The sequence below is a fragment of the Mandrillus leucophaeus genome, unplaced genomic scaffold, assembly GCF_000951045.1.
Source record: "Mandrillus leucophaeus isolate KB7577 unplaced genomic scaffold, Mleu.le_1.0 Scaffold298, whole genome shotgun sequence".
Taxonomy (NCBI): Eukaryota; Metazoa; Chordata; class Mammalia; order Primates; family Cercopithecidae; genus Mandrillus; species Mandrillus leucophaeus.
The window spans coordinates 272,854-285,696 of NW_012103120.1; positions in this window are offsets into that span (position 1 = coordinate 272,854).

Consider the following 12,843-nt stretch of genomic DNA (forward strand, 5'->3'; position numbering starts at 1 on the left):
AAGCTGTTTTTTTTTAAAAAAAAAAACTCAACTGTAAAAATTTCAGTTAGATATGGACAAAAGATAAAAGAGACATTTCAGTGAAGAAACATTTCAAATGGCAAATAAAAGAAGGGAAGATTCTCCATCATTAACCACTAGGGAAATGTAAATTAATACCACAATGACAGATCACTATCTACGTATTAAAATGACTGAAATTTAAAAAAATATATAGTAACAAAACCAAATACTCGTGAAGATGTGGAGAAAATGGATTACTCTTACCTTGTTTGTGGAAATGTAAAATTGTATAGACACTTTGGGTAGCATTTTGGCAGCTTCTTTAAAAATTAAACATTCAACTACTATATAACTGAGCAGCTGTAAGCCTGGGTATTTATATCAGGGATATGAACACTTATGCTTCTACAAAAACTTGTAGAGAAATATTTACTGCAATTTCCCTCATAATAGCCAAAATGTGGAAACATTAATGTGTGAATAGACTTTGGTTCACTCGTATCATAAAATATCACTGGGTAATAAAAAGTAATGACCTATGGTTGTACAAACAAGCCTAGATGAATCTCTAGAGAACTAAGCTAAGTGTGAAAAGGCAATCTCAAAAAATTACAGATTGTTTGATTTTATTTATATAACATTCTTGAAATGACAAAATCATAGAGCTGGATAACATAGTAGTCATTGCCAAGGATTAAGGGTGTTGGACAAGGAGGTAGATACGGCTATAAAAGGGAGGGATTCTTGTATAGCTGAAAGTGCTTTGTATTTTAACCATAAAAATGTCAGTATACTGGCTGTATATAAAAACTGCATTACAGTTTTTCAAGTTGTTGCCATTGGGGGAAATTGGTTGAAGGATACAAATGTTCTCTTTGCTTCATTTCTTCAACTGTATTTTAAAATAAAGCTAACTCAACATATAAAGCTTAATTTCAAAACAATTTTAAAAACAACTGCTCATCAAAATATACCATAAAGAAAGTTATGAAACAAAACTCTATCTGGGATAAGTTGCTTGCAATGGTAATAACTGACAAAGTATTGTACTCCAAGTATATAAAATATTTCTACTAATCAATCAGTAAAAGGCAAATGACAGTAGGAAATTGACATAGGCACAAATAGTCAAGTCACTAAGGAAACATGAAAGTCTCATAAAATAAATCGATGCCCGGGCTTATTGATAGTAACGATGCTATTTAGTAATAAAAGCTTTGACTTTACCTCATCAGATTGTCAAAGCAATGTTTTTCACTGTTAAATGTTGGTGAGGATATAAAGAAAGAAAGATTCACATACACTGAAGGTAGGAGTACAATCTGCTAGCAACACGAGAGAAAACAAATTTGTATTACCTGATAAATTTAAATATGCACACACCCTCCAAGTCCAAAATTCCACTCCATAGATACTCTAGAAAAACTTTTGCACATGTCAGAAAATATAGACATGTTTATAGCATCACTGTAAGTAAAAAGAAAATTAAAAACCAAAAAAGTAAAAAGAAAATTAAAAACCAAAAAAAAATCAAACAACTCATACCTATTGACAGTAAAACTAAGAATAAATTGCAATACATTCTTACACTTGAGTGCTGTATGACACTGAAAATGATTGAACTGTACAAGACCTGGATGGATCTCAAAAAAATAATGTTGATTAAAATAAAAGTACCAGAAGTATATACGCTGTATGATTTCATTTTTAAAAATCAGGCTAAACTAAATGATACACTGTTTGGGAGCACACACAAGTACAGTAAAATTATAAAGAGAAGCCAGATAATAACTTATACAAAATTCAGAAAGGAGAGGACAATCATGAGGAAAAAAAATTGGCATTTTTAATACTTAGTTTCACCATTATTTCTTAAACTTTCTCAATTATTAAAGTTTTTGAATATTTGTAAAATTATAAATTATAATCATCATGTTTGAATGGGTGCAGACTATTATAACTTGACATTTCTTGTATCTTTTAATATTTTTGCTGTTCGTTTTATTTAGAATTCTCAACAAATCATTTTTCTGTAGCCATGTGTGCATTTCTATTAATCAAAAGTTCATCCTCTTTTAACAATCTGTCATTTCTTTTTTGACTACAACAGATGAAATATGTTCTGACTGAATCACAGTAGTGGAATGCTCCCTGTGTGAAAATCTAACATATTTTATATGGGGCTGTAATTCATTATCTAAAAAACAACTTTATGATAAGTGGAGTGAGAAGTACAATAAATGCCGATATTATCTTGGAAGATTTGAAACATTGATATACTCTTTCAGAACTTTGATTTATTTTGATTTATGCCAAATCATATCATAAAATCAAAATTTCAAGGACCAATGCATTAACTAGAACTTAGAAGAGTATTGTCCACAGGATATAAAATAGATAAGCCTAGAAAAAGAAGGAGTGTTTTGGGGGTATGTTTGTGTGTGACTTTGTGTGTATTTCTGTTAATTTTGTTTTGTTTGCTTATTTGTTTTGTGGTTTTCTTGTCCATTGGTGTACAGGGTTCTTAGTAAATATATTGCTTGGTTTATTTGGTTTATTTCTTGGATCACTCTAAAATGTTTCTTTTTGTGAATAATGTCAACAGCGAAGTAGGAGATTTGAAATATGTTTACTTGTTTTTAATCAGGAAATTGCATATTGTCACTCTGATCCTTCTAAAGTCTTTAAAAAAATACCTCTCTCAATGGTAGCTGCAAATCAGCATAAATATTAAATCCAGATTCTGTGATTACCTCCTCCAGCTTATAAGAAATTAGCCCAAGCTCATGTAGTGTTAATAAACAGTAGTGACAGGGAGGAGTGGGAGCCTTGTTTAATGTGCTTTTTCTCTCTAAGAATAGAAAAGAACATGTGGATTGGAGATACGAATTTTCATTTGCTCTTTTAGGTACACATTTTATATTCTTTGTGTTGAGATTTGTTAGACATTGTAAAAACCCTGAGAGAAACCCCAACTCACTCTATTTTTGTATAATAGGTTGCATGTTCACTAAACTTACATTCCTTAAAAAGAGTTTAACTTTATTACTTTAAAGTATACCCATACATTTCTTGCATTATTTCTGACTTAAATCCAAACTATACTCATCCTTCAAAGTAAAAGTTTTAACAATGATTATTCTCCTGCCAGCCTCTTAATTGTAACATTTCTAAACACTCCTCTGTTCTCAAGTGTTGTTGATTTGCATAACTTCAAGTAGTAGTTTTTAACCTTCTTCTTATCTATGCAAGTATTTGATTATTAAGATTTTTCTAACCGCCCAGAAGTGACTGTTGTCTCTCTCTGAGCCTCTATATCAACTTTGGAAAGATAAGGAGGTGCTCAGACTTCTGCACAATTTGATATGGCCCTTACTCCTGCTCCTCTACCCCAATATTCACAGTCTTACCAGAATTACAACCTTGCAGTCATCAAAACTAACATGATTTGTTGTTTACTCATCTTTCTATCAGTTATCTCAAGAAGACAAGGATTCCCAGGTCATCTTCATCTCCCACAATCCCATTTCTAGAAGGTTTCATGTTCAGGGAGGAATCTCCCACCCCCATCACCCTACTCTCTCTGATCCCTCCCTGGGTTATTTTTCCCCTATCACGTATCACTCTCTGGCATGCAATTATTTATCTCCCAACTGGACCCCCTCCTGGAGTGTAAACTCCCTTAATCCAGAGATCTTTTTTTCCCCTTCTCTCTCACCTAAGACAATTCCAAACAAACTTAGATACTAAGTAACTATTTGTTAGATGAAGGCATAGATGAATGAATGTATGAACTAGAAAAAAAATACTGTGCTGCTTTGGCACAGATTTGGAATTAGAATTTCTTTTATTTTAGCCTATTATTTTATCATGAGAAGACAATTTTCATTTTATTATCTTTGTTAGGATGTTTAATGCTATTAGTTTGCTCCCTGATTATGAGAATACTTACAGCTTTGATTAGATGAGTTGTTTGTAACTATCTTTTACCAATTGGAATTTTCTTTAGACAATTCTAGTAACTATACAAAGATTGGTGGAACAGAAACCCACTGTTCCTACTGAATTAGGTCTTCTCGATTGCCCTTTTCCTGAAGCATATTGTGTGTGTACTTCCCCAGCTTTGAACACCAATGAAGTTAATCTTACGATTAAACTTGTTTCCAAGTATTTTGGTGGGCTGAGTGTAAAGGCTCACTCACCCTTGTTATATATTACATAGCTATTATTATCATTTTTATTTTACTAATGGGGGAATTGGAGTTTGGGGCATATATTCTAGGCACCTTCATCTGGAAATAATGAGCATGGGTAAAAGAGGAATGTATATGCATAGAAAGTGACAAGATTCACGTTGAATTTGTAGTGCTGTATTCCAAAAGGGACTGTTGAACTCTTCTTACATTAAACAAAAATAAAAACAAATTTTAACAAAAATTAAGAAAAACAATAATCATTTCTGCAATTTGTATGTTGTGAGTGCTTTATAATTGGATGATGATGGTGATGATGAAGTGACATAAGGCTGTGGAATGCAGTAACTCAAATGTGCATATGGGTTTATATCTAGGTATGATGTATAATTATGCATTTTATTTATCATCTATCTATCTATCATCTATATAGTTATATATAGTTATTTATGATACTGAATCAGACTACTATCTTTAAAGCTTAGACTGAAGGACTCAGGATAGAAACTTATTGTAACAGAGGCAATGTAAATGGTTTAATACTTGTGTAGTATGTGTCAATTTGACAGAAACAAGGGTTCTTTCTTTGAAAATATCAATATACAAAGACCATATTTTCAGGCATTTATTTCTATCTATTCCGTATATGCAGTGGCAGTGTTAGGTTGTATGCCCTAAGAAACTATTAGAATAATCCCAGTGAGAAACGTTTTATTATTAGTAACCTCACAGGTATTCTGTGGCTTACTTATGAAAGTAAAAATTAAGAGAAGATTTTGAATGTAAGACTTATTCAGTGTGAAAATTATAGGCCATCTAACATATTTGGATTTATAGCTCAAAAGGAAAAGAAGAATAACCCAGTATGTTGCCATCCTAGTAATCAACAGAAATTAGCCTAAATTCGACTCAGATTTTGTCATGCCGTGTTGAACCTGAGTAATAAGTCAGATAATTAGGGAGCTTCATTAATTTTCTTTGACTCAGGTATCATTTTGCAATTTTTAAATAATAACCCGATGCTTAAATCTTATTTTAGATGAGAAAGACTTTGCTTACTTATTAGCCAAAAGAGCTGAGAAATAATTAAGATAAATATCCCTCAGTATTCTCATGCCATTATTATCCCACTTGATTTTCTCCATTAGAAGAACTCTAAGTATAAGACATTCCACAATAAATCGCAGAAAATATGTATACTGTACATATAGCCAGTGAAATTTTGTTTAACTAACTTATTCTGGACAAAAGAGAAGTGGATGATTTGAGCAGTTTGTTCTAACAAAATTAAGTTAGAGAAAGTGGATGATTTGAGCAGTTTGGTCTAACAAAATTAAGTTAGAGAAAGTGGATGATTTGAGCAGTTTGGTCTAACAAAATTAAGTTAGAGAATGAAATAGATCTAGACTTAAGTTTCAGCATGCACACTTATTACTTAGGTGGAGTCTGGGCCGGTTATATTCTCTCACCCTTAATTGTTTTTCCCAGAAATGAGGTTAAATATATCTAATATTTAGGATTTTTTAAGGACAATGAATATATCCTAATTATAATGCTCAAAACTCAGGGAGATTGTTATTAGATGTATGTATGATTATAAATTAGATTTTGATTTACTTTACATATCAGTCTTATTCATTGCTAATACACAGTTTTAAATGGTTTATGAATTTTTCTATGTTGGGTCCCATACATTCTGTACATTTCAATGACAACAAATGGTATTTATGAGAGACTAAATGAACAAAGCCAGTCTCATTTGGTAATTAATAGATGGACCCCACATCAACTAATCATCTTCAAGTGATTGAGTTTAAGTAGATAATCATGACCAAATAAGCCTTAGCTGTGCTATTCTCTTCATTTTCAACTTCTGTATAGTGGACATTTTGGAACAAACTTAACTTCCACTAATAGCTGTCCAAATGTAGCTCAATAAATCAATCTCTTTGTGCTAAACAGATGTTATGATAAATGATTTACATACTTTATCTCATTAATTCTCACCAAGAAAAACCTTGTGAAATAGACATAGCAAGATAAAATCTTGACATATTTATCTTCATGTTTGCTTATTAACAGAATTTCTACCCTCTTCCAGACTTGTCTCCAGAGGGGTTGTTATCTCAGAATACAATGAAAAAGAAACTGTTGGTGCTCATGTTTTTAAAAAATTCGAATTGGGTTCTTAAGAACCAAAAAGTAGTACACAGATGAAGTTGGTAAAGAAAATTGAAAATAAAATTCCGTAGAGAACATGATGACAACCCTCATTTTCCCATCCGCTCCCTCAAGCTATAGAAAATGAGGGTTGAAATACTAGAATAGTTAGGAGAAATAAGTATGAAGAACCCTGGAAGTTCATTTTCTTTCTCTTTTAGAATCTTAGTAAAAATCCACCTCAGCAGGTTTGAGTTAGCTCAGTGGAAGCACTGACAGATTCTAGTTGCTTGTTTCAGAGGCTCCACCTTTCAAATGAGAACAGTTCCTCAACCAGAAAAATTCTGTTATTACATAGTCTTCCAGGTGTTCCCTTCACTTGTGCTTATCAATATGTAGAACATTAATATAGTTAGAATCCCACACCAGGATTCTTTTTCATGGTATGACTATTACAGATGAATCTCACTGAGGCACACTTTTCTTTTTGAAACCAAGAATGAGAATGATGGTTAGTACGTGGCTACTTTTCTACTTTTACACTTTTCTCCAGTACCCTCTATTTTCTATTAATTCCACATAGCTATAAACATTTGTCTGTGTGCTTTTTGCTCAGCAGAGAGGGAAAGAAAAACAGTGTAACTTTGGAGAAGATAGTGTTGGGAAAAGGATCTAAATAACTGGAGTGTTATTAAGCACAATAGAGGGAATCACCTACAAGAGGTGTCTAGGGAGTTCTTAGAAACCAGTCAACTGTCTAAATAGCAGCCCTTGTTCTTTGAACCTGATGGAGCTGTCCTCATTCTCAGGCTGGGACATTCTAGAGTCACCAGTATATCAGGTGGGCCTATGTGTCAGTACTTTGCTGAGCTCAAGTCTGAATTGTTCAGTGTTCACATATACTCCATGTCTAAATTGAGCTCCTTGATCCTCAGAGAGTAGTAATGATGTGTGGAATGGAAAAGATTCCAACATAGTGGCTTTGGTGGTCACACACAGTATGGAAATCTACCCCCCATTGCTTATTACTTAACTAGTGTAACTATTCCTTTTTTAACCAAAAACAAGCAAACAAACAAAAGACAACAAAGAAAGAAATAGAAGGTTGGGAAGATAAAATAACTTGGCTATAGGCTTGTCCATAGGATTCGTCAGATATAATATTTAAATTTACCTCTCTGGAGTTTGAAGAAATAATTAAAAGCAAAATGCATTTAAAAAAATAGCAACGCACATAGACTGAATGTTTCCTAAAGAAAATTGTAAACCTAAAACTTCATCATTTAGTGAAGTAACACCCTCTTTACCTTTGGTGTTTTTCTATCATATCATGGATTATAATATACAATAGTACAAAGTTATCTTTTACAATATATATTTAACAGAGGCCTACTTATCTATGAGCTTCCTAGATAGTTTGATGGATCACTAGGCTTATGCAATACATCATTAGATGTAATTAGCTAAAGTCGACAGCAAGAAGTTGTCCTTGCATATAACTTTCCAAGGTAGCATGATTTCACACAAAAAAGGTTGTTCAAAATTCTGTTGTCAGTAAAATGTAGGGAAAAGGCCATAAAAAAATCTTCATTATATATGGAGAGACTATGATTATTAATATAAAATTAAGCAAAATGTATTAGTTACAAAACTTGCCGAGACCAGCTTGGTCGGGGAGACCCTAACCCAGCAGCGCTAGAGGAATTAAAGAGACACACAAAAATATAGAGTGTGGAGTGGGAAATCAGGGGTCTCACAGCCTTCAGAGCTGAGAGCCCCGAACAGAGATTTACCCACATATTTATTAATAGCAAACCAGTCATTAGCATTGTTTCTACAGATATTAAATTAACTAAAAGTGTCCCTTATGGGAAACGAAGGGATGGGCCGAATTAAAGGAATAGGTTGAGCTAGTTAACTGCAGCAGGAACATGCCCTTAAGGCATAAATCGCTCATGCTATTGTTTGTGGCTTAAGAATGCCTTTAAGCGGTTTTCTGCCCTGGGCAGGCCAGGTGTTCCTTGCCCTCATTCCCATAAACCCACAACCTTCCAGCTTGGGCATTAGAGCCATTATGAACATGTCACAGTGCTGCAAAGATTTTTTTTATGGCCTGTTTTGCGGCCAGTTTATGGCCAGACTTTTGGGGGACTTGCTCCCAACATGTCTCCCTTCTTTGATTTGCAAAGAGATAAAAGCAAGGGCAGCTTTGTCACGGTGAGCTACTTCTCGCAGGAGTCGGGATCCACATCTGCAGACTATACAAAGACAAACAACATAGATTAAAAGCATAGTCATCATTGAAATCACAGAGTTTCCAAGTGTTTTTATCCATTTACATGGGTTACTAGCTGCTAATTTGTCTGCAACTCCTTTAAGCACTCCAGTTCCTGGCATTAAGTTCAGGTGTGCCTGGGATGCTTTAAATATTGGCTCTTTTAATTTTGCTATATCCAAAGACAAGTTTGTAGAGTGTCCTTCTAGATGCCTTTTTATTCTTTCCCAAATTTTGATCTTATTAAGAGCATTTAATAGTTTCCACAAATCCTTATGTTTAGCTCCTAGAGTGGGCCATATCATTGGAGGTTGAGGTGCCACTATACCGCCATGGTTCCAGATAATAGGGACTTTTGTCATACTTCTTATTATTTCTACCATCTGACCGTTTTGTTCAGATCATCTGAACATAGTGTGACTGTGGCACACAGACTGAGAGGTGCAATTCAAACTAAACATCTCCTTAGGGGACCAACTAATAATGATTCCATAGGAATCATTTTGCAGCACCTCTGCCTGTTCTGCAATGCAATCTTCCTAAACAAGTACGTTCATTTTTTCTAACCAGGTCCAATCCTGTTTACAAACAGGTTTTTGAGGGCGATATGCCTCAATTATAGGAGTAGATTTATTATGGTAAATACTGAGATCAGAAAGCATGTGTAACTGTGTCATAGAGTGATTGCATCCAGGCATTATTGCCAGCCCTTATTGAAGGAATACTCACGGCAGTGGTGATAACCACTATCATAGCTACCATTAAATTATTTATTGTGACTGGTTGTCCCGCTTTCCTCGGGTTTTCTTCTGCTGTCTGTGACAACTTCTTGATCTGTCCCCAGGTGGGTGGCTGTGTTTGATGGGTGTTGCGCGTGACAGTTGGGGTCCTCCACAGCATCAGTCTCGACATGGCTGCAACCGGGGGTCCTTGGGATCCTCCCGGAGTCTCTTCTTTGACATCCGGCTCATGGTAAGGTTTCAGGTGTCTTGATGGTATCCAAATCGGTTGTTGATTTTGGCCTGGAGAAATACAAGCATAACCTCTACCCCAAGTTATTATTCTACCTATTTCCCCACTTTTTGTTATTAGATCTCTCCACCAAATCAGTTGTTCTGTTTCTGTCTTTGCAGCTGGTTTCTGTAGATGCTGTTCAGCTGCTGATAACATCTAGCCTTTGGGCAGGCTCAAAAAATTTAAAGTTAATAATGCTAGACTCACTTGTGTATGGGCTGTCCTGTAATCTCTATTTTTCCTCCTTTTTTGCTTTTGTCATCAGTTGTTCATCTGTACGAAATCGTAACTGAGCATTTTCAATTAACTGTGTGGAATGAAGCACATATGAAGAATCAGAAATCACATTAATAGGCATATCAAAAGCAGTCAATACCTCAATTACAGCTAAAGCTCCGCTTTTTGAGCTGAAGTATAGGGCATCTGGAAAACTTTACTTTTTGAGCCAAAATAAGAAGCTTTACCATTACTAGACCCATCTGTGAAACAATGAAAACGCTTAGCAGGCTGCAGGTTGTTTACTGCAGGAATTGTAAATGCAAACCGTTCACAGTCTTGCTCAGCTAAAGGGATAGTAAAGAAACAATTTTTTAAATATATGACTATTAAAGACCAATTTTTTGGAATTATAGCAGAAGAAGGCAATCCTGGCTGTAATGCTCCCATAGGTTGTATAACTGACTTTAGTCGGTTAACATTCTCCATTTACCTGATTTCTTTCTTAATTATGAAAACTGGAGAATTCCAAGGGGAAAATGTTGGAGCTATGTGCCCATTTTCTAACTGTTCAGCAACTAATTTCTCTAAAGCCTCCAGTTTTTCTTTACTTAGCGGCCATTGTTCTATCCAAATTGGCTTATCTGTTAACCATTTTAAAGGTATAGTTTCTGGAGGCTAACAATGGACACCATCAAAAATTGTTTCCTAATCTTTGGTGGGAACTTTGTTTTTCCACTTGAAGCGGTTCTTTCAAACCTTGCAAATTCTTTTCCAGTCCCATACCAGGCACATACCCCATTTCATGCATTGTATGTTGATTTTGAGGGCTATATAATTGTTCTGGAATTAGAACTTGTGCTCCCCATTGTTGTAATAAGTCTCTTCCCCATAAATGTATAGGTACAGAAGTTATAATTGGTTGAATAGTCCCAGGTTGTCCACTGGGCCCCTCACAATGCAAAATATAACTACTCTGATATACTTCAGCAGCTTTACCAACTCCAACTATGTTAAATTGAGCGGGTTGAATTGGCCACATGCTGTAGAGAAATGATTGAAACGTCTGCTCCTGTATCTACCAAACCTTTAAATTTCTTTCCTTGAATAGTTATTTCACAGGTAGGATGTTTATCACTAATATGATTTACCCAATGAGCTGCTTTGCCTTGTTTATTTGTGCTTCCAAATCCTCCTGTTCATTTAATTTCACTTTTTCACATTCCCACATATGGCACAATCAGGAGCTGTGCTATGTGCTCTCCTGGCTCTGCTTTCCAGGGAACAGAAGTAGATATAACAATTTGAATTTCCCCATTGTAATCGGAATCAATGACTCCTGTATGTATTTGTATACCTTTTAAACTCAAAACTAGACCTTCCTAAAAGTAATCCTATTGTCCCTGCTGGCAAGGGTCCACAGACTCCTATTGGGACCTTTTGCAGGAGTTCCCCAGGCCGAAGGCTCACAGCTTTTGTGCAGCATATATCTACTGTAGCACTACTGGCTGTGGCGGGGGACAGACATTGTACAGGGGTGAGGAAATGGCCTGAGCTGGAAATGCCCCAGTTTAGAACAGGGCCGTTTCCCGAAATCGGGTTCCCATCTTTATCAAACTTAAAGTGACACTGACTAGCCCAGTGTTTTCCTTTTTTACATTTTGGACATATTTCAGGTTCAACAATTTTCTTTTTTCCCCTGTCTAGTGGCCTGACTCGCTGATATTTTCTACATTCTTTTTAAGTATTATCATGCTTCCCACAGTTAAAACAAGCCCCAGGAAATGGAGTATTTCCTTTATCCACTCTCGGTCCTGCCATTGCCTATGCCAACAAGGTAGCTTTATGCAGATTACCTCCGATACCATCACAGGCCTTGATATAATCAAGTAAATGTGCTTTCCCTCTGATAGGTCACAGAGCAGCCTGGCAATTGGGATTAGCATTGTCTAAAGCTAATAACTGCAACACTATATCCTGAACAGTCAAATCTGCAATCATCTTTTTAAGAGACTCCTGTAACCAAGCTACAAAATCAACATATGGTTCCCTTGGTCCCTGTTTTACAGCACTAAAAGAAGGGTATTGTTCCCCACCTGAAGTGATTTTTTCCCAAGCTCTAACACACACTCCTCTAAGCTGTTCTATGGCATCATCCTGCATGACCAGTTGTGCATCTAAACCAGTGCAGCTGCCAACCCCCAAAAGTTGGTCTGCAGTTATATTAATTTGAGGTTGGGCCTGGGCATTGCGAGCAGTCTGAATGGAAGCTTCATCTGCCCACCAAGTTTTAAATTGTAAGAACTGAGCAGGAGTTAGATTAGCTGGAGTAAGAGCATCCCAGTCAGTAGGAATCTTCCAACTGGAAACAGTAACATTCTTTAGCAGTCCCATTACAAAAGGAGAACCTGGTCTGTACTGATTTATTGCTTATTTTAATTCTTTGAGTAATTTAAAAGGAAAAGGCTCAAATGTAGCTATAGTATTTCCCTGCTGATCTGCGGAGTGTATTCTAACAGGGAACTGCCAAGCCTCTAAATCACCCTGTCATCTAGCTTGCTGAATTCCTGCCTGAATAGAACTAAGAGTGGTCGCTGGAGGCACTGCTCGCACAGTCACTGGGGCAACTACTTTTTGCCCAGTGCCCTATGGAAAAGAAAGATCTGGGGGGTCATTTTCTTCAAAATAATAAGGAGAGGGTGCAGAAGGGTAAGGATGAACCTCTCCTTCCTTTGCCGCTTAAGCTTCAGCTGGCAAATAAACATGCTCTGTAACCTCTTCTGTTACTTCGCTATACTCTTGTTCCTCCTCGTCATCAGTGTGCAAAAGTTCCAAGGTGAAACGAACCAAACCCATATGCATCCCATTGTTACCCTGATGCTTCTGAGCTCCCCCTTCTTACTCACCATGGGGATTGCTTTAAGAGTACTTGGGTGTCCTCCAGCTAGTTTTCCGATCCAACCGTCACTCCGGCGACCCTTC